At 38.9% G+C, this 25,470-nt stretch overlaps 1 long non-coding RNA gene across 2 annotated transcripts in view; it reads right to left on the reverse strand.

Annotated features, from left to right (window-relative positions):
- Window positions 1–20,367, reverse strand: part of LOC116575398 — a 52,372-nt gene extending 32,005 nt beyond the window's left edge. For both annotated transcript variants that reach the window (XR_004279754.1, XR_004279753.1), the window contains exon 1: window positions 19,909–20,367. This is a non-coding gene — a long non-coding RNA (uncharacterized LOC116575398). The remainder of the gene's footprint in view (window positions 1–19,908) is intronic.
- Window positions 20,368–25,470: the final 5,103 nt, after the last annotated feature.

Raw genomic sequence — 25,470 nt, forward strand, 5'->3', positions numbered from 1 at the left:
GAAACTGTAAAATTCAACCTCCTGAGGCTTCCAACATGGTGGAGCCAGACAGAGTTGGAACTGAAGGTCAAACAAAGATATTCAGCTCAGAGAGTGGAGTCCAAACTCTCTCCTTCAGCAAGCAGAGTCTCATGATGGCTTATTACGGATTCTGGGAACAAGGATGAGATGAAGTTGGAAGAGCTTCAATATTAGAAAGGCAACAAACAATGGACAGCCAGGATTAATAAGGGCAGTCCTAATAAAGCATCAGAGTGAAGAAGAAGGCAGAATGGTGGAAACCAGATATGAGGTAATGGGACAGGAACCCAGAATTGAACAGGAGAGTTTTAATGAAAAATAGGAGTGGCCAAGAGAAATTCCCTAAAACAACATTGTCGGTCATAGTGCCTTTTTCCAAAATATATGCAGATTTATTCATAGATGAAGAAGGGGCTGGTGGATCTGCAGAACCAGTTTTGGCAGATACAAAGAGGGCTAAGGCATGACTCCTAACTTTAGGAACTCTAAATTTCTAAATCCAAACGAGCCAGACATAATTGAAGAGTGCTGCCATCCCTTCACATATCCTAGCATCTCGGGCCTGTCGGGTCTCTCCTATTACCCAAATCCTCAGAACTATTTTTGAAGATTTCCACAAAACTCTGAAATTCCTTGACATCATAGCCATCTGTTTATGAAGTAGAGATATGTATGTATATGTTCATATACAACATATAATAAGAAAATAAATTACTAATATATACCAGTCAATCATTAATCAAATCATTATAATCATTGATTAATATCACTATTAAGTATATATTAATTATAACAATATACAGTTATATGTGTTATAATTAGAAACATAAATATAATTATGATAATTATAATTGAGCCTAATTATACCATATATAATTATATTCTTATATTGTTCAAAAAAATTGCCAGTAAGTTGGTTTTTTTTAATGTCTATTTGAATTCTAATAAAAATCTCAGTACCTAAGACATGACTCAAGATTTTACTTTCAATCACAATCAACTCAACCTAGAGAAAGGCCATTTGGAAAAGTCCTGGTTACTTTAGAACTGTATCTCCCTGTTCCTTCTGCACCACCAGTTCTTGTAGACTCCCTTTTATGCTGCTTCAGCCCAGAATCTTTTAATGGGAAGAAACAGAAGCTCAACTCAGACTAACAGGGAAAGAGAGGAGGAAACACAGGGCCACAGCTGGACTGTGGCTATCTGGACCTGGGCCCTGAGATGGCTCCCTCCCCTGGGTTCTCTCTGTTGGACCCCTTTCTATAGACTCATAGGATAGGAAAGATGATCAGCTGTAAACCCAGACCCCATCCTTCCACTTCACCAACTCCAGAAAAAATAGGGTGTGCCCCTCTGTCTGGGACACAGTGTCCTGTTGTTGCCCCCAAGTAGTGCAGTCTTGATCTTGTGCCACCACTGTGGTGGGAGAAAGGGCAAGATGGGGACAGGTAGGGGGAGAGTCATGATTTCAAGAGCTCATGGAACTGCTTTCTCTGTGCCTTTCTTTTTCTATCTTTCTGTCCATACATCCACCCATTTACCTACCTATAAACAAATACACCTTTGTTTAGAGTAGTAGCATTTTGAATTATGACAACTTGATTGAACTGAAGGTTTAAAGAGAGAAAGGGAATAAATGAAAAAGGATAAACAGCACAGGCGTGCTGTTTCTCCACCTTCATCCTGCCAGGAGACATTACACATCCTAATTACTTGGAACACTTACCCCTTAGAAATCCCAGGCCTGAATTTTGCTCTTCTTTCCAGTGGCCTAAGACCACCAAGATTTCAGATCTAAATATCAAGAAGCACGAAAGAAAACCCATTTTCTTAAATTGCAAGATGCCTCCTACATCCATCCTACCCTCTGTTCCCTCTCACCTCCCAGCTCCTCGTGTAACTCAGACTCGCAAACTCGTCCCTGCCAAGTGATTCAGACCCTGGGAACTGAAGCCTGTTGATGAGGCAAAAATAAATTTATTTGTAGTTCTAGATCTTATCTCAAAAATTCATCTACATGTTACAATCTAATCTTCAGTGCAATGTGTTGGTTTTAATGTGAAACAATGTATCTACCAGTCATCTAAGTAAAAATGGCGGTTGAAAAATACAGCCATATTACTTCTTTGCAGGGCACCTCCCCATCCCCAGCACACTGCTCTGAATACCCAAATCCAACAGGCAAGGTTCTGCTTACTCCCTCACAAAGAAATTAAACTTGGGTAGGCCCATGGGGGTAGAACTGCCAGCCGAAAATCAATCCTGTTGTTCTAATGTCACTTTCATATTCACTGAAATTTCAGTTTCCCTAAGTGATTTGACAATTAGTAGAAATTTCCCAAATGAGGAAATAGCAATTATAGTTTTTCCAAAAGAAATGGCCATGAGATATTTGTAATTATTATAATGTCATGGTGATTTGACTGTTACATTTTTTTAAATCAGGTTGGCATTTTTGAGATGGAAAGGTCTTTTTCGAATGATTTAAAACAAGATATTGCTGTGAAATTGACACATTGTACCTGGCAATAAGACAGGGCCAGCAGCCAAGCTGAGGACGTAAAGTTGTTCAGGCTGCAAGAATAAGTGTGTGTGCCCTTTTGTTCTGCTGACCCACCAGTCTCGTTCCACTCCTAGGGATGATGGATTTGACCATTGTTCTCTCCCACCCCTGCTTCTCTCTGCCGGAAAGTTCCTTCTTCTTCCTCTTGATCCTTGGACACAATCTGATGTGGATCTTAGGGACCACACCTTCTTCTGGGGGTTTATAACCTTTGAAGTCTGATTCTTTCTTGAGTGTCTCCTAAAATCTCATCTTTAATTAGCTGGCATCGTCTAACACAGCAAGACCCCAATTTCCAGAATCTATTCTTTTTCAATTCTACCTAATGCTAGGCAGCTGTTTTCTGACTTTTTTTTTTAAGTAATAACCTTGTCAAGGCAGCCAGCAGTAGCCAGTAGACACGCGTTTTCTTATCAAATTCATACACTTCTAAAAGTACAAGTTAAAGATATTTACTCTGTCTCCCAAGTTACTAAAGGCAACAGTTTTGGGGCTGCAGTTTTAAGCACAGTATAAAACAGATAGCTAGTTTCTTATATGTCTTCATCTCTCATATTGACTCTATTGTTGCCTAACAACGAAGCCAATGCCATTAGTATTGTTTTACTTTAAAGCAATTTGATTCAAAAGAAATTTAAAATATCTTTGTTAGCTCACACTAAGCTACATCTGAATAAATGTTCCCTTAAATCGTAATAGTTTAATGCCATCAAAATTTATTTCTTGTTCCTGTCACAGTTGAAAAGGGGTTGGGCAGCCCTTTGCCATCTCATAGTGATCCCTCTGGAGCCACTGGCTTTCTAAGTTGTCGGAGCAGAGCTGGAGAACTACATCGGGTGATTTCAAAGTCCAAACCTGGAAGGGGGTTCCATCATTATTGTCTACATTGCTAAGGTCAGAACTCAGTTATTGGGCTCCATCTAGTTGCAAGCTAATCTAGGAAATGCAGCCTTTCTGTGGGATCTGAAAGAGGAGGTGTAGTAAACACATAGACTTTTCTCGGCTGTTGGTGACTACAAGCTGATGGTTAAGGCTATAGTTTCTGACTCACCATGTACTGGCCATTGAGCAGGTTACTTAACCTCCATGTGCTGCTGTTTCCTTCTTTGTAAAAGGAGGGTAATAAAGGGATAACTACATGTGGGGTCATAAGTTTTTAAGTTTTTATGTTTATAGGTTTTACCCTATATATATGTATAAAATCTCAATGAGCCTGGCACACAGCACTACATAAGATTATATAAGTATTACATAGAAAATTGTTACTATGTTGCTACAGACACACTGGGATAATCAGCACATAAATGTGCTATTTTATAGAAAGCCTATTTGATTAGAAAGCCAGACATTTTAATATCCTAGTCCACATAGCTATAAGGTCAAAATAGTGCCTACCTTCATGACTCATGTTGTGTCCTTCTACTTGAACTCATTGCAATTTTGCAGGATTTATTTCAGACTGTGTGCTAAATCAATGGAATGAGACATTAGTGAAAGTTCCTCAGATGGGTTCTCACTCAAGGAATATTCTTTTGAAACATTCTAGAGGAATTACCTGATTAATGATTGCCTATTTTACAAAGAAGTAAAATAGGAGTCTGTGTGAGAAAAATTGTCTTTTCATTCATAAAATAATGTTTGCATATATCAAAACTTAACAAGCATTTCATATGTGCCGGACATTGAGTTTAAAAAGAAAAAATATATATATATATATACATATATATATATATATATGGATTCTTGCCATGGTAGTAGAAGATTGTGCATCTATGCAGTAGCCTTTATTATTATCTACATTTTTATAACAAAGAATGTGGAGTTTGAAAAGGAACCATCGATTCTCTGAGTTCTCCACTTACTACAGGAAAGGGTTAAGATTTGCATCTGGGACTATCCCAATCAGTAGCCATATACTTTTCACTCCTCCAGCATGTCAGCCTGAATACGGGCAGGAAACATCCAGTCCATTCAAAATAGGTAAGTCAATGTGAGTTCTAAAAAGGGACTACAGATAAGAATGTGGGCCAAGTATGAGGAAACACCAAGGATCATGTAGTGCCATACGGCTGGTAAAATCTGATGACAGTTCCTACCTGGAGGTGTGAAATGAAAAGAGAAGGAGTAGTTACCAGGAGCCAGAGAGAGAAAGCAACCTGTCAGAAAATGAGAATTTTGGTCCAGGAGTGTAGCCAATCTAATGTGATCCCACCAGGAAGGAACCAGTGCAAGAAATACTCAATAAAACCTCTGATCTCCTGCCAGTGATTCTCACTGACCAAAACAAACAGAAGTCAGAGATCCAGGGAGTCCATTCATGAATAAGTCCCTATGAGTCGGCCTCCCAAAGAACCAGAGAGGATGGGAAAAGGAAATAAGTGTGAATTTGAGGGGGGCATCAGAAGGTATCACAGGTGAAACATGGAGGAACCTGAGTCTGAGGGGAAAACAAGATGGCCAACGTAACCCCTTGAAAATCTGTGCATGCAGGGCGCGTGGGTGGCTTAGTCAGTTAAGTGTCTGCCTTCAGCTCAGGTCATGATCCCAGGGTCCTGGGATTGAGCCCTCATTAGACTCCCTGCTCAATGGAAAGCCTGCTTCTCCCTCTCCCTCTGCTTGCCACTCTGCCTACTTGGGCTCTCTCTATCTCTCTGTCAAATAAATAAACAAAATCTTTAAAATAAAATAAAATAAATAAAATATCTGAGCATGCACCTAATTATACAGCATTTAAAAATTGTATTAGTCAAGATTTTACAATGGATTTAACCTAATTTCCACATCAACAACTCCTCTACTATGAATATTACCTCAATTTATTAATATTTCACTATTTTATTATAGTAATAGATGAACTGGCAAAACCAGGTTTGGGAACAAACACATTACACATTTGAGTTTTTATAGGCACACGTGTCATTGGCTAACAGCTGAAGCATGCAGAGGTAACACAGGTGCCTGGTCTCTGCAGCAATTCACTGGCCAGAGGAATGGGTCATGGCGATTTAGCAAGTGAGCAAGTACATATGCAAAACCAGCAAATCGGAATGGAAGGACAGAAAAGAGAGCTTCCAGTGAAGTTCTATGCCGAGCATCTACTCTACTTGGAAACTTAATGGAGAAATATGTGTCCATCTAGAATATTCTACAAGTCATTTTTCCTAATCTTTTCTTCCTGGTGGTATCAAAAATCTTATTGAAGCTGTTTTGGGTAGTTCACATCTGTGCAGTCCTCCTGTCTGAGAAGTTCATGGATCAGTGTCTCCTCCACTGAATACAGGTGCATTTTAACAGACCTGTTTTGCAGGCAACAGAAATGATTAATGAATCCGGGGTGGTGAACTAGCAGCTTGTTTGGTGTTTCTGACCCAGGTGCTTTAAAACTCATTACTGGTACCTACCGAAGCTTTTCTAATGGACCTAAAATAGATTTCACTACTGTTAACATGATTCTGCTCTTGCGTGATCTTGATTTTCATGTTTATGTGTTGTTACTTGTCATTGTTAGGCACTACCAACAGGCCTACATTTTTTAAAAAGTCGATCTGCATTCAAGTTGGCAATTTACGTGTTCCATTTAGAAAAGAAAAGCATTTGCTACAAAATCGCAGGTTTAAACCATGGACATTTGACACAAGATAGCACTTTTTAAAATGCAGAATTGGTGAGCTTAACATTACAAACAAAGCGCCCTGGAGTAGTCCCCATAATGGACCTCAGTAAGGTGCTCAACACTTCTGTGTGGCTGCGACCCAGCCAACAAACATTAATTAGCCTCTTTCTCACTGTGGGGGTGGGGACAAGCCCTCAACTGGCCAATCAGATCAACTCTTTTCTCCAACTACTGTGATTGGTTCAGAAAGGGACATGTGACTCCAGCACAAGGCCAGTTCCTTTTTTCAAGGTTTAATAGCGGATGGGGGGAGAGATTATGCATCTGTCTTCTCTGGGATTACAAACAATGAAGGTTATGGAAGCAAGAGCTATCACAGAAATCTCTCTCTCGTGCGTGAAGGAAGCCATCTGCCCTAGGGAAGGATGGGAATAACTCATAATCACCTAATTAGTACATGAAGAAAAATATATCACCAATCCTTTCCCTTGTGGAGGGCATAAAATCTGTATCTTCTACATTCCTATATGACTCATTTATGCAAATTTACACTTCAGTCTTTGAGGCTACTCCCCCCCCCCCTTAATTAAGGAGGGCCAAGGAACCCTAATGGACAATCCCCACCATTGCCCTTAGTGCAGGTTTTACTGAGGGCAACTGGGGTTAACAGGAGGAGGAATAGATGTAAATGACCAGGAAAAAAAAAGTAGAAGAAAGGAAAAAAAGAAAATTTGAAAAAAAAAATGTAAGCAATAAACCACCAATCTGGATTGAAAACCAAATTATAATCAAACTTGGTGGTTGTGTAAAAAATTAAAATGAACAAAAACAGACATTAGATGATGATGATGATGATTGTGTGTGTGTGTGTGTGTGTGTGTGTGTTTTAAAGATGCATAAAGGCTTGTGTTTTTAAATTCCAGAGTTCCAGAAGGGCTAGTGGTATAACTAGCCAAGAAACATTATAGTCATTCAGAGAAATTGGGTAGGTTAACAGAAAAGCCTTGAGTAAATGAAATTGCACACCACAAATGGAAGATCATATAATCTACTCATATTCTTGACTGTGGAGTAACTTTCAAAATACAATGTGTATGATAAGAACTTCTAAATCTTTGTCATTCACAAAGTATGACAGACTTCAACTGATACCTCATTGAACAGCAGAGGCAAATCTTTCGTGTATGGATGCTTAGAACACTGTATTTGTTTAAAGAAATCTCATCACCCAGATCCAGAAAGAAAGAGATATGTAGGATTAGTGCCCAGGAAAAGAGAGTGACTGTCTTATTTACACAGATACTAGGTAATAAAGTATTTCAGAGGAGGGTGTCAAGATTGATGGAACTTTCCCTATGCAGTGATCAAACCCTTAAACAGTGTTAACAATTTTGGAGGACAACTTTATATGCCAAATTATTGTAATTACATTTCTTCCTCAAAAGACCACATGAAATGTAGAAACATTTTTGATAGTTGAAGTGATTAGTATGAATATAAATTCTGGTATTGTATTACAAAATAAGAATGCCTTGAGGACTTCTAAAGTATTTTCCCTAATCCAGATGTCTATGCTTTCAGAATTTTTGTATCTGGATATTATTATTATTGTCATCATCATCATCGTAATCATTAGCTTACTTCATGTTGAGTTACCAGTTATCCGCTCCTATTATTGGTTTAATGACTTAACGATGTACCTGGCTGTTCAGTACCATTTAGTGCCTTTATTTTCTAGGGAAGAGGAAGTGTGTGGGAGCTGGAGTTGAAGACTGAAAGCTTAAAGCCACCTTGTAGTCAAGTTCATTGGCCTTCTAAGTTGTGCTATTTGCCAGTTATTTTTGGTTCTCAGTAAATCTAGCTCTCTGTCTGTCTGTCTCTCTCTCCTGGACACTTGTTTGCTCATCCTCATTTCTATACATCTCACTGTGCCCTGTTTATAGAGTGAGCCTTTATTTGATGTGGAAATATATTTGTGTGTGTGCATCCTGTGTGTGTGTGTGTGTGTACTGTGCGCACACACACGCATAGCATGAGGCATAAAGCATATATGATATTGAAGGGAAGGGGTGGTAGCTTATGATTATAATAAAAGACAATCATAACTATATTTATATACTTGAGTGTATAGTAAAGTGACAGATTAAGAAAGAAATCAAGACAAGGACTTTGATGGAGAACTGTGAAACTGATGACAGTACTATTTCAACTATAAAAGAATTGTAATGCAAAAATTGAAAATTATCTGAAGAAATATTTGGCCCACACTATTCTACAGTAGTCTAAATTACATGAAATTACATGAATTACATGGTTTCAACCATGAAAATTCAGTGTCTTTGAGCAAACAAATGACTCACATAACTTATGATGTTTAGAGAATGATCTTAGTTGTAAAATAATTGTAATAATTGTAAACCGCTTGAAGTCAGGGACCAATCTTGTTCATCTTTGCCTCCTGTCCACACCTAGCCTAGGACTGCATACAGCAGATGCTCAAAAAGGGCTTTTGAAAGAATTACTGTCAACTCTGCATAAACTGAAACACATGGCTGGGTGCTGGTTATGTAGATGAGCATATTGTATATATATACATAAATATACTAGAAAAAATCTTTCATTAGTTATTCAATAAATTATAAATAAAATCACTTCATTCCTTGCAAAGATATTCATTTACTGTCTTTAAGTTAAATAGATCAGTAAGATAGACTCTGCCTTAAAGAGGATTGTAATTCCTTTGAAGAATATAGTATATGTTATTAAAGCTAAGGATTGTTTATTTCTGCAATATTTGGCAGCATAGCTATTTTAAATGTCAAGTAAAACTGAAATTTATAAAATTTCATGATTTTATTTCTCACATTTATTTCCTAATTTTTATTCAAAATAGTTGATGTGGTTTGCTTCTAATTATTTTCTGTTTTGAGAGAGCAAAATCTTAGTAATAGAGATAAAATATGACTTGCTGAAGATTATAAAGTCAGTATCTGACAAATCTAAAATTAAAGAATGTATTTCAGGATTGTACACTCATAATTAAACTTCTATCCTGCTTACTGAATTCATTTATTTACTCATTAAGTGCACTGTTCTCTCCAAAGTATGATTCAGTGGTGAGAAATTTGTGCCTGAATTTCATTCATTGACTTTGTACATTCTGATTAAGTGAGTAACATGGTTCAGAACCTTTTTTCTCTTATCCTAAGCTTTTTAGTGTCTGATTACCAAGGTAAGTCCACTGCTCAAAGGTTTTGTTTTTAACATAACACAGACAAGAAGTGCAAAAGTTTCCTTGTATAGGAGAGATAGTCTGAAAGACTATTATCAAAATGAATTAAATAACTCAGCTTATGCATTGCCTGGAAACTCATAAATCAATGGGTGACAGCTGCATCTTCCCACGGTACCATTCATTTCCCCAAACATAACATTGATCAAACTTGTAATCTCTTGTTTAATATTTACATTCATGGTTAGACTCTCAACCCCACAAGAGCTGGGATGTATTAATACGATTTGCCATTTGGTGTCCATTACCACACAAAAGTGTCTCGCGCAGAATATTCAACCCAATAAGTATCAGTTAAATGGAACCAAATTGAACAGGCGAGGCAGTAGAGAAATCATTTCAGTCATCTATTGGAAATATGAGAAATTCCTTCTGCAAAGGAAATGAAAACTATATCAAAGAAAATGAACTAAAATCCTTAATATGTTTTTATGTGTTATGTAGATATACAGATATTACTACCTAAATGTGTGTTCACGTACCCATTTTGATTCTATCTCTAGATTGCCATAGAGTTTGAGTGAGTTGAGAATGTAATAATAATAAGGTGAGGAACCACAAATAATATATATGAACATTTATTGAGTTCTTACTATGTGCCTGGAACTATATGCTTTACATGAAATATACATGAATGAAATCATTTGATTCTCACAGCTGCACTAGTAGATAATTACAGTTCCATCCTTATTTTACAGAGAAAGAAACAGCCTAATTCTATAGGTACTTTAAAATAAATGGAAAACAATGTCACCTTTACTGTCTGACAAGCTTCTTGTATGACCACAGGAAGAAAGAAAAAGGAAGGGAAGGAGGGAGGGTAAGAGGAAGGAAGGAAGGAAAGAAGGAAAGAGAAGGAAAAATTCCTAGCCAGAACTTTTTTTAAAAAATGATTTTATTTATTAATTTGACAGACGGAGATCACAAGTAGGCAGAGAGAGAGGCAGAGAGAAGGGAGGAAGCAGGCTCCCCGCTGAGCAGAGAGCCTGATGCAGGGCAGGATCCCAGGACCCTGGGATCACGACCAGAGCCCAAGGCAACCCACTGAGCCACCCAGGCGCCCCTAGCCAGAACTTGTGAAATATACATCAGAACAGACCATTAAGTTAGGAATTCCTTTGTCCCGCCTGTTGCAGAAAGAGAAGGGAGTTTAACTGGGTGTGGCTCTGTCCTATATTCACGGCGGCACATCTCATGGATCACTGTTTCTTTTCAACCTCAGCCTTGCTTTTTGGATTGTATAGAGTGGACAGCAATGACTCAGTAAGTTGCAGTAAGTTATTTCAAGATTTCAGAGATGCTAAAGAACGTCCACAGAATCAAGCTAAGTCTATGAATAACAGGTGAAAATATATAATTTATTGATCTCTTTGGTTGAGCCAGGCACCATGTAGAACACATTTTATTGATTGTTTCTTCTAAGGCTCCTCAGTGCACTTTGACATTAGGCATGGTTTCCTCGCTGTGGAGATGAGGAAGTCAAAGTGAATACCGATCCCAAGTCACACATAATAAGTGACCAACGCTAGCTCCCATGTCCTCTTGGGAAGCCAAGCTGCATTTGATAAGAGCACACTGGCAGGGGCCCAAACACAGTAACTGTAAAGGTTGAGGCGGAAGCAGAAGCATAATGCAGCAGGTTACTGACATTGGTCAGCCTTGAGCTCGTAGGAGACCCAACAGTGGCTCTGTGGGACCGTGGGGGAAAAGGCAGGAGGCAGACGTGAGAGTGAGAGACACTTCAGAGACCAAAAAGCCAGAGCTTAGCACCTATGAGATGCACAGGGGAGGTAGGGGGAAAACAAGGGTAACAAACCCGCAACTGAAGAAACCCTTCAGTTCCCAGCTAAGTGATGATAAGAAGTTAGGGAAGTGGTTTGTTAATTATTTCCAGCAGGAAAATGTTGCATTTGAGGTCATTGCCATTCAGTTGGAGATACCCAGAAGGCAGAGAAATATGCAGGCATGAAACTCAGGAGAGAGATTAGCCCTATAGACAAAGGTATTGGAAGTTGTTAGCTTGGTGGTGAGGTAGTTATTGAACGTGATTAAGGTCACTCGAAAGTGTACCTAGAGTGGATAAAAAGGTAAGGAACCAAGGACAGGAACCCTGGAAATGACCAACATTTAAAGAGCTCTGCCATGCTTCCCAGGATCAAGGCTTGATTTCTTTAAGACATTCTTTACTGTTTGGTTTTAATTTTTTTTAAAGATTTTATTGATTTATTTGACAGAGATCCCAGAGCCCTGGGATCATGGCCAAGTCAAAGACAGAGGCTTTAACCCGCTGAGCCACCCAGGCGCCCCTGGTTTTAATTTTTTAAACAGCATTTATACTGATAAATTATGTTTGGCTCCCAATAAATTTGATTTGGAAAAAATAAAATAAAATAATATATAAATATAACAAAATGTATATATACAGCTAAATATAATGAAATAAGCAATACAATATATTATAAATGTATAAATATAAAATAAAATAATATAAGTAAATAAATTTAATATAATATAATATATAATATTAATAAAGAACATATAAGTTAAATAAACAAATATAAAACAGGATACGAAAAATTACAAATACTTTTGTCATAGGCCTGACGTGTGTGATAGTGACATTTATTAAATGACTTTATTATAAACTATGAATTGCAGAAATATTGAAAGGGTAAAGAAACAAAAATACTAATATTTTTTAAAAAGGTTTTATTTATTTGGGAAACAGCAGGAGCAGAGGGAGGGGCCAGGCAGAGGGAGAAGCAGATCCCACTATGAGCAGGGATCGAGTCACCAGACTGGATCACAGGATTCTGAGATCATGATCTGAGCTCAAGTCAGACGCTTAACTGACTGAGCCACCCAGGCGACCCAAAAGTATGAATGATTTTACCACTTGAAGATAACCCTTATTCATAAATCAATTTATTTACTTCTAGTAATTTGTGGAAAACATAAAATATACTTTCACAAAAATAAAATCAGAGTAATGTTCTGTATTTAAATTGTTATTATTTTTATTTGCTTTTTATAGTAAAATTAGTATACACTGAAATTCTCACATTTTATGTATTTATTCATTATTTATTTTTTTTAAAGATTTTATTTGACAGAGACACAGCGAGAGCGGGAACACAAACAGGGGGAGTGGGAGAAGAAGCAGGCCCCCCACGGAGCAGGAAGCCAATGGGAGGCTCAATCCCAGGACCCTGAGATCATGACCCAAGTCAAAGGCAGACACAACTGAGCCACCGAGGTACTCCAAATTCACACATTTTAAAAATGAAATGCAGTTCAGTGAGTTTTGGAAAATGCATATACCCATTACCCAACAGCTTCAACAAGGTATGGAATAGTTCCATTACCCCAGAAACTTGCCTTGTGTTCCTTTACAATCAATCCCCCCAACTGTGGAAAACCCTGTTCTGATTCTAGGGCCATGGGTTAGTTTTGCCTCTTCTACAGATCTTCGTATAAATGGAAGCATGAAGGACATACTCTTTTCTGTCTGGCTTCTTTCAGTCAGCATGATGCTTTGGAAATGCACCCAGGTGGTTTTGTGTATGAGTAGTGTGCATTGCTACATAGTATCACAATTTATTTAGCCATTCACCTACTCATAGATGCTCTGGGAGTTTTTACTTTGGGGCTTTTATGGAAAAAACTCAGATCATGTATTTACAAATTTCACGCATGTATGTTTTCACTAATCATGGCTTTCAGAACTGTCAGATAATATATTTAAGTTTAGGGGCGCCTGGGTGGCTCTGTGGTTTAAGTCTCTGCCTTCGGCTCAGGTCATGATCTCAAGTGTCCTGGGATCGAGCCCTGCATCAGACTCTGCTCAGCAAGGAGCTTGCTTCCTCCTCTCTCTCTACCTGCCTCTCTGCCTACTTGTGATCTTTGTCTGTCAAATAAAGAAATAAAATCTTTAAAATATATCCATATCTATATCTATGTATTTAAGTTTATTCCACACCACTGAATTTATCACAGAAGCAGTAGAAAACTAATGCATTTTTTTATTCTTTTCAGAATTGGCTTAACCCAATAGCTGATGGGTAGATGCAGCACATGGAAATCTCTCCAAACTCATTCTAGATTGCTACAGCCATTCATAGGAATATAACTATAATCCCCAAATACAAGATACCTAAGTCAGATGTCTCTTTAAATGCAGAGTTCTTAAATAAAAGGGGCCAGAGGATGTGTATTCGCATGTATGTTGACAGGCAGTCACTAAAACTACTACTAAATATATTTTTGCTTTAACATGAATGCCTATTACTGATACGAATATTCCCCATGATCCGAGAATATCCGCCACTGGAAAACTTGTTCAGTTTGTAGAAACCAGGATGTACTTTGACATGGTGAGAAAATTGTTTTGTCCTTTCCCTGCTCTTGAGACAAGTTCAGGCAGGGCTGGAAGCCTCCACTGTCAGGGGCACCACCCAGGCCACCTCCTCCCTGGGCATCCACACCCCGCTTCTTGCGCAATAACTTTAATCGATTCCCATTGGTAGATGGCATGAAGGGAAACCCGCTAATGTTTTTGCCTTGCCCTTTTTCCCATTTACACCAAAACTTCACCTGTGTTCGTACATGCAGTTAGCATCCCCGCTGACTCAGTCCCGGGGCTGGGAAACAATATGTAGGATGAAAGACAGAGCTTCTGATCTCCCATCTCAAGTGACAGCATAAACAGTAAGGTACATGGCCTTGATCCAACACTCCTTTATATATATTTTATGTATTTTTACTTCCTTGTATTAAGAAACAGGTAATGCTTTACCAAGAATGTAGACTAACTGGTTTGGTGAGTTTTATTTATTTTTAAAAAATTAAATAAAAGGAACAGAAAGAGAATGTTTTCTTTAAGCTCCCTTAAAAACTGCAAACCAAATGCTTCTGTTAATCATGGAAAAACACACGGAAGAAGAGCTATTTCATTAAAGAGCAAAAAAAGGACAAGGGTGGGCTTAAAATTTGACTTTTTTGCAGCAGCCTAACAAATTCTAGTTCTGAGGAAGAAAATTCCAGGGTGCCCCGGGGGGCACAGTCATTTTAAGTGTTAGACACTTGATTTCATCTCCTGGCGGTGGTCTCAGAGTCCTGAGGGTGAGACCTGCCTCCACGCCGCGTCCCCCTCAGTGTGGAGTCTGCTTGAGCGTCTCTCTCTCCTTCTCCCTCTGCCCTCCTCAACTCTCTAAAATAAATAAATAAATGAAATCTAAAAAAAGACAAAAAGAAAATACATTTATTACCAATCTGTATTCTGGTTCATAAAATTTTTTTATCAGTCTTGAAACTGAAAGTTTCTCACACTTCCCTCTTCCCAAGATGAATTCTATAAAGGATAGACTATAGTAATTGTCCATTTTCATGAAAATCTGAGAGTTAGGGGCCTTGGGGGAAGGGAAGGAAACACCTGCATTGTGGTATCACTCTCCCTTTTAATTTTCTTGACCAGTCAACATCCTGTTAAATCCATACCTATAAAGTGCCTCTGGTGGGCATTATAGCAAAAAGGTAAGACCAAGTCCCAGCTTGAAACATGCCTTGAGGACAACTAAAATCTACTAGCTATTTCTAAAGATCTATTTTTTACCTCAAAATAAACAGATTCCATTTTTAGTGATGTTTGGAGTCGCACAAATTTTTAAAATGCACATATGTAAAAATAACACTTCCCTTGCCCCTACTCAAGGGCCATTATCCAGGTTTACCCAAGAAAGTCCTAATTTTAAAACTGAAATCCCTATGCTTAAAACCCCCTCAGTCCTGAGCAAACTAGGAAAGGTGGTCACCCTCTCATTCACAACCAGATTCAAGTTAGTTTAATGTAAAAAGTACTCCTTGGCAGGGGTGCCTCGGTGGCTCAGTGGGTTAAGCCTCTGCCTTCGGCTCAGGTCATGATCCCAGGGTCCTGGGATTGAGCCCCACTTTGGGCTCTCTGCTCGGCGAGGAGCCTGCTTCCTCCTCTCTCTCTGCCTGCCTCTCTGCCTACTTGTGATCTCTCTCTCTCTCTGTCAAATAAATAAAATCTCTTAAAAAAATTATTAAAGAAAGAAAAATGTACTCCTTGGCTTTTCTCAGGGATGCCAGGAATAGTATATGAGGTAACTATTGTTCAAACCAAGCATTTGATCATTTGACAACATAACAGATAATAAACAGTATGTTTAAGGGTTTTAAAAAATCTCCTTATTTGAAAAAGCAGTAAGAAATTACAATGTCTTCTACTTTTTCAAATGATAAAAAGAGGCAAGCCTTAAAATCATGTGGTTTTCAGTTACACAAGAAATGTCAGCTGAACACAAGCAATTTAAAATTGCTGAGGGAACAGTTACTTCTAATTGCCTCACTCTGGGGCCTTGTATCTATATTTTTAAGTGACAGTGTGAATGAACATCTGTTTTTTACAGTGATTTAGATTAAATGTTTCAGGATTTGAAGGAAAGGTTTTGTGCCATTTGCTTTTTCAATAATGCTGCTGTTAAAGTAATTTGTAGCATAAAACAAACACATTAAGTAAATCTAAGAACGGTATATTGTCTTTTCATGTAACTATGATAAAAATTGGCGAGTTATCATATGGCTTTCAAAATTATACGATTCTGTTGACTGATTTTATAGACTGAATGAAGTAGAGGTCTCCATTTCAATTTGGCCCTCAGGATTAAATGTTTGTATTTTTTCTATTTGTATATTTTTCTTTTTAAATCATGGTTTTAAAAAGTTAAAATATTCTGACATCATTTAGTACACTGAATTTAATTGTGATAAAATTACATCTTGCCAAAATAGAATCCCCAAATTTTTGAAGAGTTATTTGTGATTATTTTAGGTTCCCAAAGAAGAATTGCTAAGAAAACACTCCAAGCAACAGCTTCATCCAATAAGGATATTAAGCATATTATTATTAATAATAAATAGCACTTACTTGTTTTCCTGCTGGGAGAAAATGTCTGTACTTGAGTTTCTCCTTCGAGAAATCTCAAATTTAGCACGTGTTAGAAAGAGCTGCTGATTTGATTGGGCCATTTCCTCCCTCCTCGGTCCTGTCCTCAGCCCCATAAATGCCATGGCCACCCCACCCCGTGAGTTAGCTGGAAGCCCATGTCCCAGTCCCGATTCCTACTTTTGCACCTCCATTTCCTTACACCGACTGCCATCGAGTCTTCTTTATTCTGTCACAAGTACATCTGGAATCCCTGTCCTTCTCTCCCTCTCGGCCCCTGCTCCCTTAGACCAGGCCACCATTGTTTATTTTGTGGATGAGTGCAACTGCCTCCTGACCGTGCACTGTCCTCTCTTAACCTGCTTTAGATCCATACGACATTAGAAATATGCCTAAAACATACACCAGAGGGGCTCCTGGGTGGCTCAGTCAGCTAAGCCCCTGACTCTTGACTTCTGCTCAGGTCATATCTCGGGGCCATGAAATCAAGCCTTGGGTTGGGCTCCATGCTCAGGAAGGAGTCTGCTTAAGATTCTCTCTCTCTCTCTCTGCCTCTGGCCCACCCCACTGCATGCTCTCTTTCTCAAATAAATACATCTTAAAAACAAACAAACAACACACAAACAAAAACAGGGCACCTGGATGCCTCCGTCAAAGGTCTGACTTAGATTCAGGTCACAATCCCAGGGTCCTGAGATGGAGTTCTGTGTCAGGCTCCCTGCTCAACGGGGAGTCTTTTTCTCCCTCTCCCTCTGTCCCTATCCCTGCTCAGGGATATTTGAGAAAGAGATCTCTCAAATAAATACATTTTTAAAAAATAAAAATAAAACAAAACATCTGTTATCTGTTTCAAAGCTCTGAACCGATTTCCTGTCACTTTTGGAAAAAAAAATTCCTAATTCCCAACTCTACCTCTCACAGCCGGAATGAACAGACTCCAGCTCATTTTCTGCAACCCCATGACACACTGCAGGCTTTATCTCCATGGATTGTCTTAGTCCATTAGTGCTGTTATAACAAAAACACCACGAGCTGGGTAGTGTATAAACAACAGAAATTTATTTCTCACTCTTCTGGCAGCTGAGAAGTCCAAGATCAAGGCGTCAGCAGATTCTGTGGGTCCAGTGAGGGCTCACTTCCTGCTTCATAGACAGCTTTTCACTGTGTCCTCTTGGGACAGAAGAGTCAAGTATCTTTCTTATGAGGGCACTTTATTCATGATGGTTCCACCCTCATACACCTACTCATTTCCCGAAGACCCCACTTCCTAATACCACCACCTTGCAGGTTAGATTTTAGCACACAAATTGGGGATGATGGTGTGGGGGGTGGGGGAAGGCACAAACAATCTAGAGCAGATTCCACAAAGAAGACAAGGCTTTTTAGAATTTTCATACCTCTTTCTCCCACCAATATTTCCCCCTCTTTCCGCATTGTTTAAATGTCACCTCCTCAGAGAAGCCCTCCCTGACTACTCAGAATGGGACAGTTACTTTCCTTCCAACACTTAGTATGACTTGTAATATTTTCCTGATGTGCCTCTACACCGTATTTGGTGTCGTCCCACTACAAACTTGTAAGTTTTATGAAGCTGGAGGCTGGGGTATCTTGTCTACTTTCTATTTTTAGTGCCCAGAGCAATGTCTACAACAAGTGAGTGTTAAATTAGTGCCTGTTGCAGAGTAGGTACTTAGAGATTTTTTGTTAATAAAGGCTCAACAATTTATATCTTTTTTTAAAAGATCTTATTAATTTGACAGAGAGAGATCAGAAGTAGGCAGAGCAGCAGGCAGAGAGAGAGGGGGGAAGCAGGCTCCCTGCTGAGCAGAAAACCTGGTGCAGGACTTGATCCCAGGACCCGGAGACCATGACCTGAGTCGATGGCAGAAGCTTAACCCACTGAGCCACCCAGGTGCCCCTCAATACTTTATGTCTTATATCATTTCATCCTTAGTGAGAGACAGATACAATCCATGGTACCATTTTACAAATGAGAAAATTGAAACTTAAACTCTCTGGCTGTGTAAAGTCCCCATGTAGTCTTACTGGTCGAAAGTGGTGAAATCAGAAACATATCACTCTGTTCAATTCCCATGTCATTACTGGCCCTGGGACCTTGCAGGCTCTCAGGAACTGGGGCAAATCATAAACATGAGCCCTCCAGGTCCTTCTTCTGCCTGATTAGGAATTACAAAATTGTGATTTCTCTAATTTTATCATTCTTTCTACATTTCTTACCTGGAATTTACCTATTACCAAGGAGGCTTCATGCTGTATGTGTTTCCTATATGTCTTATTGTAAATAATTGAAATTACTAAATCATGTGGGTTCCAAAACTCAGAAAGGAATTTTCAATAGACTTAAATTCCTTATAGTTCCTTAACTCCTTATAATTCCTATTCCTAATAGTCCTTAACACTATTCTGAAAGTAACGGGCGGGGCAGGGCTGAGTGGTCTCTCCTGTTCTCCCTCCCTGCCGTGCTGGTCACACTCTTCCCCTTGTCTAGGCCATAGCACATTTATTATCTTCCCACCAGCAGTAATAAGAGATCATGTCTTTTCTGTTAGCACAAATTACAGTTATTAGAAATCTCCCTGCAGAGATATTATACCGAAATATCACGGATTTTCTTGTTTAAGTCCTGGGAGTGGTGGGTTTAATGTGATGTAAGCAATCACCACACACTAAACACCAAGCCACACGCTCACCCACACACACTTCTGTCTTCTACATCAAAGGCTCTCCGGATGGCCTCAAAAGATAAATTGGGGGAGAAGGGGAAGTAGAAGAAGCAAAAAGAGAAAAGGTCTCTTTTCCCCCTTAAATCCTATTATTATATCCATAAGTTAACCAGAAAAAATAAAAAGCAACAACAATGGACTTAAATTTAGCTGCATAGGAGACTCAAGTGAGCCAATAGACTTCGAAGCCATGAGCTGGGGAGACCCAGTGAGAACCAGAGATCACTAAGGTTGTGCCTTTCTCACAAGCCTCTAGAACATCCCAAAGGATTCCTGCTCCTCCTCTGTTTCTCAGGGGCATTCATGAGCATGTCTGTCCTAGATCTCTGCCTTCCCTTTATCTCTACCTTTCCCTTTGCCAAACCAGCCATCCAGCCTGTCAACTGCACCTCTAAAATGCCCCCTGGGTCCCTCTCCTCCCTTCCGTCTCTGGTGTGGCATTACCGTAGTACATATTCCCACCATGTTGTGTCTGGAATAATAAAAGCATCACAGCTTCTTAACTGGTCTCCTCCATCTCATACTACCTCGCTCAGACCACCACGGACCCATTTTTCTCGTAGTAGCCAGTAGGACCTCTTTAAAACCATAATTGTGACTCATAAAGCTTCTCTGCGAAGGCCCAGCAATAATTCCCTATTGTGTTTAGGTTAAAGGCTAAGATTCTTCATAACTCTTTTTAAGATCCTGTAAAAATTGACCCAGACTGACCTGTTGCTCCTCTATCATGACTGTCTTCTTTTCCGCTGTGGTAAGCTTTTCTGAGATCCTTGAACACATGACGCTCTTCTCCTTGAGTCACCACATGGGCAAGTTGCTTCTACGGGGCTCTTGCCAATACACTCTCCCAACGCCAGATGAATGATCTTCTCCTCAGGGGAGTTTCCTTCATCATCACAACGTCCTCGGATCAGGCCTTATTGGACCCCCGTCTCATATCCTGGCACATGAGGGCTCCACAAGATCTGTTCACTAACTTTTAAATTCTCTTCCAATTCACAAGGGCCCGAAAGCTACCACAACTAGATGTGAATCAGGAGTCGTGGAGGATTACACACCCTAGCCTTTGCCCACAGTCAGCCTTACTCAGAGAGGATACGATAGGTGCAAATGGAAAACTCCATACCACCCAGGTGTCAAGATAAGCCCTGGGAACTGGCTACATGGCCAGTTGCTGTCAAATTCTGTTTCTCCTTCTATGGAGATGTGGTAGCTAGGCAACTTCAATAACATTTGGAATCCAACCCACAAAAATCTCACTCTGAGACAGGATGAAGTGCCAAAACTGGTCGGTTTCCCTTGAGAGCACTCTCCCTTAGGCCATGGACATGCGCCAACTGTCTGGGAAGAAATTTGTATAAATACCTATGCTGCAAACGTGCATAGTTATGTTTTATTGAGTTAATTATGTGACATGGTCGGAGTGTCTGATACAGTATGTGGAAGGCCTGGATTTTCCTACTGTAAGACGAAGTCCATCTGTAAATAATTATCCTGCTAATGTGGCACTGACTGCATATGGCAACATAAATGAAGCAAAATGAGCAGTTATTTCAAGAGGGCATTTCCAAGCCTGAAATCCTTGCTGCAAGATTTGTGCTGTAAATAACACATTCAAACGAAGTAATAAATCAAATGTCTTTTGCATATATCTTTGAAGAAAATGGGCTCAGCAGATAGCCTTACCAGATAATGATTTTAAGATAGAAGCAACTATGGAAACAATAATATTCTTCAGACAAAATTTTATCTGTTCCAGATTCACATTAGCTGGAGACTGAACGTATCTACTAAGGGGCTCTCTGAATGTCACCAACATTAAGAAGATAGAGTTATCATAGATTGTAAAGCTGAATAATGGCTCTGTTCCCTCAAAATCCTCTACTGTAAAGTGACTAAGTGCTTCCGTTTATTTTTTTCAACTTATAAATGTGTAGATAAAACCATAATGAGAAAGTGTTATGCTTAATAATATTTATTCCTTGATACAAACAGTATTTTAATACATAATTAAAACTTCCCATTTGAGGAAGATAAGTGACATGGTGGAATTGGTTGGCTAGAGGGGGTTAATTTTTTTCTAATTATTTATTAAACAACCTCGCTAATCACTGTCTTCCTATTTTTCAATTTTTTGCTTGACTGAAATTATAAGCACATTCTAACTTTCCCTAATACTTTTGATTAATCCCAAAAGGTGTCTTATTTCAAACATGGTTCTAATATTTTGTCCCTTTACAAACCTATCCGTCAATTAAAACAAAGCAGTATCATTATCCTATGTTATTATCCCTAGGCCTTAATGAGTATTTAGCCCAGGATTTGCTCAATAAAGCGAACCCATTGCCATGCAAATAATGACTATATATTTCTTGGACTCACAAAAATATATGTTGATGGTGAATATATAAACCTCTAAAAATGTAATAAAACCTCTAAACATGCAATAAAATTCAAATATTTAAATATAGATTCAATTTTTCAAAACTATTCTCCAACTTACTCATGCAAAATTAACAACGAAAGTTTTACTCTGCTTTAGTATACACTTTCAGCTAGCTGTAGAATAAACATATTTTGCTAAATCGGTTCAACACAGACAAAATGGCAGTAGTTAATTTACCAGATATAAATTGGGGACTATCCATCAGTTATCTGACAGCAGGATCATCTCCAAGAAAAGTTTGGTGCCAAGTAATTGAGAAACCGCTTGAATGCATTTTATGCTTTGGTTTCTGAACAACTGTCAAGACGTTTAGTCCAGGACCCCTTATGCAGTATCATGCTTGACAAACAGGAAACTGCCTTAAGATGTTACTGTCATTTATTAGATATCTCAGACAGCTCATTCAAGGACAGATAAGGTATTTTGCTGTGATGCAGCTATATTGTACTGGAAAGCAAAACAGTCCTAAGAAATGGATGTGAATCCTGGCTCTCCCATGTACTACTCTCATGTATAATCTTGGACAAGCCATTTAATATTTCAGTCTCACTTTTATCATCCTTAAAAAGGCTATAATACCTGCTTCAAAGGACGACAATAAGGCTCATATAAGATCATAAATGGGAAAGCGCTTTCTGTTCTAAAAGACTACTCATCTAAGAGATGATGGTTCTTATTCTCCATTCAATTGTCCTTGCCATGGTATTAGTGAATTTATGACCTTGGATGTTGAGTTCTAAAGACCCGACAACTTTTTCTTCTTGATTGTAGCCTGAATGAATCAACATAGAACATCTGAGAACAGTTAAAATGCTAAAGGAAATATGGCTTACCTAGAATGAGATGCATTTTTGTCCAACCATAGAACCGATACGTATCATCAACAGCAGGCCAAAACCTTACATATTTAAATACTCTGGACAATTTATTTGTGCTTAGTGGTTTATTTTTCTTCATGTAAGAGATGTATCTTAATGTGTTACATACAAAGTGAGTCATATTGGAAACAGGATTTTTTTTTTTTTTAAGTTGGGTGCCTCACTCATGAAGTGGGAAAAAGTATTTACATGGAACCATGAGTCAATACAAATGAAGAATTAAAATAGTCACTTGAATGGTCTCCTGTTAAAATCATTGTCTCCCTGTCAGAACCAGAGTTCAGAATAAAATCACTGTCTTGGATGGGATATCCGTGTCTACACTATCCATTTAACAATGAGTTCGTTCTGCAAGTGGAGTCACAGTCACCCTTTATTTTTTTTTTTAAGATTTTATTTCTTTATCTGACACAGAGAGAGATCACAAGTAGGCAGAGAGGCAGGTGAAAGCAGGCTTCTTACTGAGCAGAGAGCCCGATGTAGGGCTCGATCCCAGGACCCTGAGATCATGACCTGAGCTGAAGGCAGAGGCTTAACCCACTGAGCCACCCAGGTGCCCAACACAGTCACCCTTTAACTGAAGTAATGGCCTCTTTATATCAGTGCCTGAATATATTAATCCTTAAATCCTGCCTTGCTTAGTCATTCACCGCATGCCTCTCTCAGGCCTTCAGATGGTTCCTTCCCTACAACATGGGACAGATAGACTGACTCTTACCTACCCATTTTAGCCTATTTGCTCCATTTGATTATCAGCAGTCACAGACTCTGGATTTTGACCCCCTTTGATTGTGTGTTTGTTATTTTTGTTGTTTATTCTGTGACTGAGCTCATAAGGGTTATAAGATTAATAAGGTTGGACTCTTGTACTCAGCTTCTCCTTTGCCCCTATCTTGAATCCCTTACATCTTAGTTCTGCTTAGAGCCAGGCAAGGGCAACATCCACTCCTCAGTCACATCCAGCTTCAAGTTCTCCTATCTTGGCAGATCCTAGAACCCCTTGTTGGCCCTGGAGTGAGAGTTTATGGAGTCTTGTTTTTCTTTTTTTTTCTTTTTTTGTTTTGTTTTGTTTTAAAGAATTTCCTAAGTCAGGTTTATTTCCAGTTGAAAGTGACAGCAAGCCAACAAAAAACTAGTTGAGCCAAAAAAATGGAAATTTATTGGAAGACTTATAACCACAAAAAGAGCAAATATGGCCCAGAGACCAACTGGGAATAGAAACTCCAATGTCTCCAGAATGTGCTACATGTCCTGTATCCACATGTTGGCTTCATTTTCTTAAGAAAGGTTTTCCCACCAGCAGGAAACACAGAATCTGGCAGCAGCTCCACCTTCAAACTTCCAGAGTCATCACCAGAAAATGACTGGCTTCTTCTGTCTCTCTCTTTCTCTCTCTTTTTCAGATTAAAAAACCAGGGAGAAGATATGTACTTTGTCTAGTGTGAGTGGTGGATTCATTCCCAGACCAATCAGTTAAGGTCAGGCAGTGAGTAGTGTTACTCTGGATTTATTTACTCACCTTAGATCATTAAGTGTTGCTGGGACTTAGAACAAATGACACCCCCCATTCAAAATAGATACCTTCAATGGGAGAAACATCATTTCCCAGAAAGAGGGAGTGAGTGCAGAGAACCAGTTTCCAGAAGGTAGAGGGGGTGAATGACTGGACAGATGTGGCAATGACTGTTTACTGGAATAGATAACCAGTTGGCATATTATCTCTTAAAATTTTGGTTTTCTTATTTTTCCTATTAATCTCTGTGATTTGTTTATATCAAATTTTTCTTAAAGTCAAGGTGACTAGTGAATAGGAAAAGCAAATGAAGCTGAACAAAGCTTATTAGAGAGTTAATACTTCTTGAGAACCAGCCAATTTCCAGAAATTTCTTCTATAATCTTTCATTTTCTCCCTCAAACAACACTGAAGTGAGATAACTCCATTCCCAAATAAACAAATTAATACTCAGGGATAATAAATAGGTGCTTCAAAATGATAAAATTAGCAAGGGCTAAGCTGCAACTAAAGACCTGTGTATATTCAATTGGAAAAGGAAAATGCAGTGGGGCTTGTGCAGTTTCAATTCATGGTGGAAATTGTGAGAAAGTAGTGATTGGTGTTCAGGGCTCATCTTTACATGTCAACCCTACCAGAGATTTGTTGCTCTGCAGGGATCAAGTCCAAGGACAACTCGGGACATATTACCAGGTTATTAGTACAAGAAATATAAATAAATTATTGCTCTACTTTCTTTTCTTTGGGATATGTTTTATTCACCATCACAGTATTAAGATGGAAAGATGAGATTAGGGTGTAGACCTAGAGAAATGAGGCCAAGGAGACCAGCTGTCCTGCTGACTATAGCCCGTGCTAAAGGTTTTCTCACAGCATTATATGATAAGAAGACTCTATTGGGATTTGGTGGAAAGTCTTTAAAAAATAAAAGGAATGATTTTTCCTAGAATATCCCTTGGGTGAATGCATTCTTGAATCAGTTGAGGCGTTGGCCGGCTATTGGAGAATTCCTGGATCTTGAGCTCCTGTCAAATACCATTGCATCTCGAATAAGAAGTAATAAGAGATGTCTATACAGACAGGGCAAGGAAGATGATAGGATATTTACTTTGCATCCACAGAATGAAGTTGAAGTCCTTCTTTTCATCTGATTACATATAACATTCACCCACTATGTACCTGCCTTCTGCTTGGCACCAGGCAGTCAAAGATGTATCGCTCTTCTCAAACTCACAGTATCACGGATGTACTTTGGTGCATTTCTGACTTCAAAACTCTAATTATTGAGATACTTTTGTGATGTGAGTCCTTCGCATAAATCCCAGGCTACTTGGATGACACATTCATAATGCAACTAACCTCTGTCCCATGTTGTAAAGGAAGGAACCATGTGAAGGCCTGAGAGAGACATGTAGTGGATGACCGAGCAAGACAGG

This window comes from Mustela erminea, chromosome 16 (assembly GCF_009829155.1).
Source record: "Mustela erminea isolate mMusErm1 chromosome 16, mMusErm1.Pri, whole genome shotgun sequence".
NCBI classification, from domain to species: Eukaryota; Metazoa; Chordata; class Mammalia; order Carnivora; family Mustelidae; genus Mustela; species Mustela erminea.